Source organism: Phocoena phocoena, chromosome 1, assembly GCF_963924675.1.
Source record: "Phocoena phocoena chromosome 1, mPhoPho1.1, whole genome shotgun sequence".
Lineage (NCBI taxonomy): Eukaryota > Metazoa > Chordata > Mammalia > Artiodactyla > Phocoenidae > Phocoena > Phocoena phocoena.
This window is the reverse complement of record NC_089219.1, coordinates 82930229-82938410: the sequence shown is the minus strand read 5'-3', so window position 1 is coordinate 82938410 and position 8182 is coordinate 82930229. Positions and strand designations below refer to the sequence as shown.

The window sequence follows — 8182 nt, the reverse complement described above, 5'->3', positions numbered from 1 at the left end:
TGCAAATCAAAACTACAATGAGGTATCACCTCACACCAGTCATTACGGCCATCATTAAAAAGTCTACAAATAATAAATGCTGGAGAGGGTGTGAAGAAAAAGGAACCCTCCTACACTGTTAGCAGGAATGTAAATTGGCACAGCCACTATGGACAACAGTATGGAGGTTTTTTAAAAAACTAAAAATAGAGTTACCATATGATCCAGCAATCCCATTCCTGGGCATATATTTGGAGAAAACTCTAACTCAAAAAGATACATGCACCCTGATGTTCACAGCAGCATTATTTATAATAGCCAAGACATGGACACAATCTAAATGTCCACCAATGGAAGAATGGGTAAAGAAGATAGGGGGGTGTGTGTGTGTGTATGTATAGAATTTAAAAAATATATTTATTTTTTAATTTATTTTGGCTGCGCCGGGTCTTAGCTGTGGCACGCGGGATCTTCATTGTGGCATGTGGGATCTTTTAGTTGTGGCATGCAGGCTTTTTAGTTGTGGCATGCGGGCTTCTTAGCTGTGGCATGCGGACTTCTTAGTTGCAGCATGCATGCAGGATCTAGTTCCCTGACCAGGGATCGAACCCAGGCCACCTGCATTGGGAGTGTGGAGTCTTATCCACTGGACCACCAGGGAATATTATATATTATATTAATATTATATATTCCATATATATATAATGGAATATTACTCAGCCATAAAAAATAATGCCATTTGCAGCAACATGGATGGACCTAGAGATTACCATACTAAGTGAAGTCAGAGAAAGACAAATATCATATGATATCACTTATATGTGGAATCTTAAAAAATGATACAAATGAACTTATTTACAAAACAGAAATAGACTCACAACTAAAGAAAACAAACTTATGGTTACCAAAGGGGAAAGGGGGGGAGGGAAATTTGGGATTAATAGACACAGATTACTATATATGAAATAGATAAACAACAAGGACCTGCTGTATAGCACAGGGAACTATACTCAGTATCTTGTAATAATCTATATTGGAAAATAATCTGAAAAAGAATGTATATGTATAACTGAATCAATTTGCCAGACACCTGACACATGGTAACTCAACTATACTTCTATAAGAAAAATTAAAAATTAAAAAGAAAAAAGGTGGGGCTTCCTTGGTGGCGCAGCGGTTGAGAATCTGCCTGCTAATGCAGGGAACACGGGTTCAAGCCCTGGTCTGGGAGGATCCCACATGCTGCGGGGCAACTAGGCCCGTGAGCCACAACTACTGAGCCTGCACATCTGGAGCCTGTGCTCCGCAACAAGAGAGGCTGCGATAGTGAGAGGCCCGCACACCGCGATGAAGAGTGGCCCCCACTTGCCACAACTAGAGAAAGCCCTCGCACAGAAACAAAGACCCAACACAGCAAAAATAAATTAATTAATAAACTCCTACCCCCAACATCTAAAAAAAAAGAAACTTTAAAAAAGAAAAAAGCTAGGCAATGGTTTCCTATTGCCTTTAGGGCGAAGTCCACACTCCTTAACATGGTGTACAAGACCTTCAGGACATGGTCCCTGCTGGAATCACCTTGTAAAGAGATATCCTGTTGACATATTTCTCTATGCTTAGTAGGAGGAGCTCCTAAAGGGTGTATTTATGGCTGAGATCCAGCACAGAGCAGAACATAAGGAGTTAATAAATGTTTGTTAAATCAAATTCAGAAAATCTTTAATGGATAAGCAGTATCAGGGCTGACTACTAGAAAGTGAACTTAAGAACAGGCACCAAATGCTTTTTATTCCTTCCTCATTAGCTTAGGAATTCTTTTGCTCTATCTTTTTAAAATTAACTTATTACAAGGATAAGATAGGCTTATTATGAAAACGACTCAAACATTACAAACAGGCAATCAGTAAAAAGACCCCCAACTCTTCATACCACTGTCCCTCCTGCCCCAGCACTGTTAACCGTACATATATCCTTCCAGAAATTTTCTCTGCACACACAGTCATGCTAATATACATTATTACTACTATTATTATTAGCATTACTTAACATAAAAAGAATATTAAGTACTCATTTACGTATCAATTATTTTCATATAATCTTGGTTATTTTTCCATAGCAGTATATATGGATCTTCCTCATTTTTTAAAGGTCTGCGTTGTATTCAATTCAATTACAAGGCTCTACCATACTTTCTTCAAACAGTTCATTATTGATGGACATGTAGGTTATTTCCAGCTTGAGGCCATTCTATTAAAAAAATTTTTTTTTTTTTACCCACCGTGCAGGGATCTTGTAGGATCTTAGTTCCCTGACCAGGGATCAAACCCGGGCAGTGAAAGCGTGGTGTCCCAACCACTGGATTGCCAGGGAATTCCGGAGGCCATTTTAAACAATGCTGCATTTACAGAAGAAAATTAAATGTAAATCTCACCAACAACATACCCTACATGTTATGAAACAGCTGAAAGATGGTTTCTAGTTGTAGTTTCAATCCATGTCTTGTTATGAATGAAGGTGAGCATCTTTTTATACATAGAATAATTTGTATTTCTTTTTTGTAATTTATCTGTTCTTGAGTTTGGTCATTTTTCTATTGCATCGTTGGTCGTTTTCTTACTGGTTTGTAGGAGCTATTTACATTTTAAGGAAACCAGCCCTTTTTTTGTGATATGTATGGTAATTATTCTTTCCCAGTTTGTCTTTTGATTTTGTTTATGGTACTTTATTTTTTGTCTTAGAGAAATTCATATATTTGTATTTATCAATTTTTTAAATTCTTCTAGGTTTGGGGTTATATCGCACTCAGTTTATTAAATAACTTCATCACGTTTTATTTTAGTGCTTTTCCTGGTTTTATTTTTAAACCTGTATTTTCTTCATCTGGAATACACTTTTGTAAAAGGAGTGAAGTGGGAATTTTGTCCCAGAACCACTGATAATGAACATTCTTCCTCTTCTACACTAATTTGAAATGCCACTTTTATCATTGTTAGTGAGGGTAAAATGGATACAATCCCTATGAGAGCAATTTGGCAGTATCTATCAAAGAATGCACAAATAAACCTTTGACACAGCAATTCAACTTCCTAGGAATCTATCCTACAGATACGTTTGCACTTGTGTACAATGATGTAAGAATAAGGATGTTCACTGAAACATTGTTTGTAACAGGAAAATACTGGACACTTAAATGACCAACTATTGGGGACTATTAAATCATTAGGTACAATGGAACAAGGCAGCTCTATTGTATTAATAAGTGAACTAGCAAGCATAATATACTACCAATCGTAATGCTATATCACCTATATCAGTAACATCAACAAACATAAAGAAAGAGAATAGATATAGAAATGCTGACATGTGCATAAAATAAATCTGAAAATACTGCCAAGAAACCATTTTCACTGATGGCTTATAGAGAATTGAAAGGCTGGGATATAGGAAGAACAAGGATGTTTACTTTTCCCTGTACCTTTTCTGACAATTTTGGATTTTGTATTTTTTGCATGAATTGTTTGTTACAATGGGTTTTTAAAATTTCATTCATTCATTCATTCGCCTTTAGCGAGGTGGAAACCTAACCTCGTGCAAAGCTATGAACTGTCAGGAGAAGAAGTACAAGATAGTCATCCCTGCCTAGAGCAGCTGACAAGCAGAGTGGACCTCGGGTCTCTTTGCACCGGAATCGTGGAAAGGGGAGAGGGCGTTCTTATTCGAAAGTCAGATTCCTGGGCCCCACCTTGATCGACTGAATGAGAGTGACGCCCAGAAATCTGCATTTCTGACAGGATCCCACTGGGGATTCAAGTACATGTCAATTCGTAAGCCTTCTGGGCTGGGGGGGCAGCTCACTGTGTGGGCGCGTTTCCTCGTCCTTTGCTCACCCCTCCCTAGCAGCCACGCGCGCGCTCCTGGCGAGGGGCGTACCCCCGGGGCCTGTGGGCAGGTCTCCCAAAACACCCTAGACCCGGGCCTCCCCCGCGCTCTGCTCAGGCTGAAACCGCGAGGCTTCGCTTCGCCGCCGCCCAGGCCGCTCTTCCCAGTTCCCGGATCCGGCTCCGGAGTCTGCAGGGTCCAGGCCCAAGAGCCACTGAGCCAGGGAAGCAGAGGGAAGGAGAGACTAGAGGTGCGAGCGGCTAGAGGTGAAAGAGCTGCAGAAGCCGAAGGCAGTGGGCAGATGATGCGAGGCCAGTTCAACCCTTTAGGAAAATGAGAGAAATGACAAGTGTAGAAAATAAATTACGTACTGGGGGAAAAACTGCGACTCCGCCGGGACTCGAACCCGGAACCTTTGAATGCCTTCAGCCTCTAGAAGTCCAATGCGCTATCCATTGCGCCACGGAGCCACCTGTTGGACTCTCTGCGCATCTGCTCTGTTAAGCCAGAGGCAACGGCCCCGCGCCCTTCCCACCGCCCCCTTAGCCGTCGGTCTGTATCGCAGAGGCCAGGGCACTGACAGACACCGGCCGCAAGCGCCCGTCCTCACCCGGAGACCGCCTCTTAACGAAACCGGCGAGTCTTGCAAGCGAAGGGCGGGCGCGAGTCCGCCGGGTGCCGGCTGGTGCGTCTGAGGACAGCCGCAGCCCCGTCTCCGGCCCGCCCTGGGCACCGCCGTACCTGGCCGCGCAGGACAAATCACGCCCGCGCTCTTCCTCCCCAGCTCCCTTCCTGCCTGATCGCCCCCGCCTACCCGCTCTCCCGCGGCCGGTTCCGCCCGGCCTGGCCCCGCCCCGGCGATGCAGGCCCCAGGCTCGCCGTTGAGCCGTTAAGCCGGGCCGGTGATGCCGGGCACTTACGTCGCACCTTTTAGCGGCCGATCCCGAGCAGCGACACCTTGGACTTTGAGGCGTGGGCAGCGGCCCCTCCCGGGTCCCGGGCTCTTTCTTGGCCGCCCGCGGCCGGGATCCGCCGCGGCAAGCGCCGGTCGCGGCGACGTCTGTGTGAGTGCCTGTGCGTGTTTATTTGCGCGGGGTTCGGTAAAACGGTGTTTGGGTTGCATTTCGCTCCCCACAGACCCAGAGCCGAATTTCTGAGGTATCCGGGCTCTGGTGGACTGAGGGGGGCGACGCGCCCCGCGCTGCAGCATCCTCCGATAGCTCATCCCAGCTCCGGCAACTGCCTCCGGGGGCGCCGCGCAGCAGCGGAGCCCGCGCGCCCGGAGCACGAGGCTGCGTGGGCGGCGCCGGTGAAGGGCCTGCGCGCGTGGGAGCGCCGGGAGCATGCGTGAGCGGGCGTGTGCGGTCTGGGGGCGCGCGCCCGAGCGGAGCCGCGTGGCTTTCCGGAGGCAGCCGGCATCCGAAGGAGGCGGCGCAGCCGGAGTCCGGACGAGCTACCCGCTGCTCGAAAGGGCGCGGTCGCCACGAATCAGAGGGTCGGTCTGAGGGGGTATTTTTCAGTGCTCCTGTAATTCGCATCAGTAAGACCCCGAAGCCACTTGAAAGAGACGATGTAAGTAAAATCGCCTGGCTGCCTTGCAAACGCCTCTGCATACAAAACTCTTGGTCCCCGCTCCAATCGGCTTGCGGTTTTCTGAGCCCCGCCTACGTAGAAATTGCGGAGCTGCTGCTGTGACCTGTGGTCCACTCCGTTCCACGCTGCTCAGCTACATCAGGCATCAAAGCAAAGCAGGCTCCGTCCGTGTTCTAAAGAGGGAAGGGAGCTCCCAGGAAGGGTCTAGTGGAGTCGGGATCTGTACATTCTTATTTAACTTCACCCCACAACAATGCTATGAGCCAGATACTATCGTCCTCTTTATAAGGAAGGGAAACTGCAGCTATAGGAGTTTGAATAACTTGTGTAGCGACACCTCCCTGGTGTGTCAAGAACTTTGAGGAATCTGCATTAGCCAGTGTCAACATGATCGTGTCGGTTCTCTGAACCCCAGTTCTCCCAGGAACGAAGCAGGTGGGCCCAGATGGATGCTTGCACACAAAATGGGTGGCATTATAGAAGAGGAATGCGGAGCTTGGGGGACCTACCAGTTTATAGCAAGCAGTAAGCAAGCCTGCTCTTTGTCCCACAGAGGGACATTCCCTCATCCTTCAAGGTTGCTCACTGCAAACACAACTCTGAAGAATGGCCCAAATGAGCAGGATCTTACATTCTTAGCACACTCAGCAAGAATGTGCAAGGATGCTAAGGACCCACGTTCATTGCCTCTCCAAACAGTGGCAGAGCCCTGATTGATGCCAGGCATGTCTCTTTCATTCTACCATAATAAAGTTCCTTGACAGTAAGCATTTTATGTAAAACATTGTTATGCCCCCTTTAAGATTAATGAAATAAAACAAATACCCTCACATGCAGGAAGGAGGAATTCTGACATATACCAGATTAACCCTTAAAATAGAAAATGACTTCAAATTGTATTGGTTTAAACAAATCTTTTTTGAACTCTGAAATGTGTCAAGCACTAGTGGCATCTCAGAGTCTTCACTGGTCCTTGGAATTGCACATGGCTGAACAGGGGAGGAGTGATGCTTAATGCTTCCTTGGAATACCATACAAAGGAATTCTCCTGAGGGCACTGGAGCCAAATCTCAAATGATGAGTCATTGATATGATTAAGTAACAATTCAGACTCATATATAAAAGTTCTGGGAAGGGGGAATTGAGAAAGAAATCACATGCTAAGGAAAGATGCATGTGTCCTTAATTCCACTTAATAAATCAAACAAAGAATTTTTAGATATTTGATTCCTTTCACTAGTTGAGATCAAAACGCCTTGTCTATGTCATGGAAAACATTACCAAGATATGGGGTTAGCAGACAGTGCGGGAAAACCGGGCTTGTGTGACCAACGCTGTGAGCAATCAAGGTGTACTTTTTACGCCTTACAATTAGAAGCCTGGGAAAGCCATGGCAGAACAAACTCTCTGTGTGTTCTCTGACAATTAATGAGTGGTTTGTAATGAGTCTGGCTTTAGAGGCAGCAATGGTAGTATGTAAAAGGAATAAAAATGTGTATTTAGTTACCATCTAAGGAGAAAGATCCAGTAGGTTTTCTCTTCCCCTTTCCTAAATCTAAGAGCTGAATTTTCTCAGGCAGTGCATGCCGTGAACAGCTGCCATCACACAACCTGAACCAAGAATTCCTGCAGGAAAAAAACACAAAAACAAAAAACAACACCTCTTCCTTTCTACCGACAGAGGGAACCAAAGCATGAACTATAACCGCCTGTGAGTGGGCTGATCGCTGCAGTTTGCAATTTGAGTTCCCTAAATTAAGCGCTACTTCATCTTGCTGTTTTAAAGTTCAAATCCATTATACACCTCTGGGAGTCTGCAATAACGTTTTTCATGTTTGTACAGAAGGATTATTTTTAAATTTCTGTGTTCTATTTGCAGAGCTTGGAAGCAGCTTCAGCCTTCCCCAGAAGCTCTAGAAATCTACTGTATTTCTATATATTTTTTATTTCTATATATTTCTATAATATTTTCACTTGCTTTGCTTTGCTCTAGAGGGAGAAGGTCGTTGGAGTGCCAGTTTAATTCAATTCAATGAGGATTTAGGGAGGATACATTTGGGCCTACTGTGGGAGATAAAAGTGGAAGTTTAAGACACAATCCCTACCTTCAAGGATACTTCAGATTCCTTGGAAGAAATACCTGTGAATATGAAACAATAAGCAAAATAATGCAAGATGACATATGAAAAAGTGTCAAAATGTGATTGGGTATCCCTACCAGTAAAACATTGTTTAGTTTGCATTTCCAAGTAATAAGTATATAATAAATACTATACTAATTATCTTTTTAGAAAGAAATTTTTAAAGGATGAGATTTTTTTTAACATCTTTATTGGAGTATAATTGCTTTACAATGTTGTGTTAGCTTCTGCTGTAGAACAAAGTGAATCAGCTATACGTATACACATATCCCCATATCCCTTCCCTCTTGCGTCTCCCCCCCACCCTCCCTATCCCACCCCTCTAGGTGGTCACAAAGCACCGACCTGATCTCCCTGCGTGCTATGCGGCTGCTAAAGGATGAGATTTTTAAAAATCAAAGACTCTTGAGATTAGAGGTTAGGAGCATAGGCTGTGGAGTCAGACTCCTGGTGTTCACATCTTGGTTCTGCCTCTAATTGTAAGGCATGATCTTTAACTTTTCTGAGCCGTCTTTTCCTCATCCAAAAAATCCTAAAGTTGTTACGATAGGAGTTAATCCTTGCAAGGGTTTCTCTCTGTTCTGGCACAT

The 8182-nt window shown here is 44.7% G+C and overlaps 1 non-coding gene across 1 annotated transcript; it reads right to left on the bottom strand.

Moving 5' to 3' along the window:
* Positions 1-4243: 4243 nt before the first annotated feature.
* TRNAR-UCU (transfer RNA arginine (anticodon UCU)) lies at positions 4244-4328 on the bottom strand. The gene is given in 2 exon segments: positions 4244-4279; positions 4292-4328. It is a non-coding gene; the product is annotated as a tRNA-Arg (tRNA).
* Between the last annotated feature and the right edge of the window lie 3854 nt (positions 4329-8182).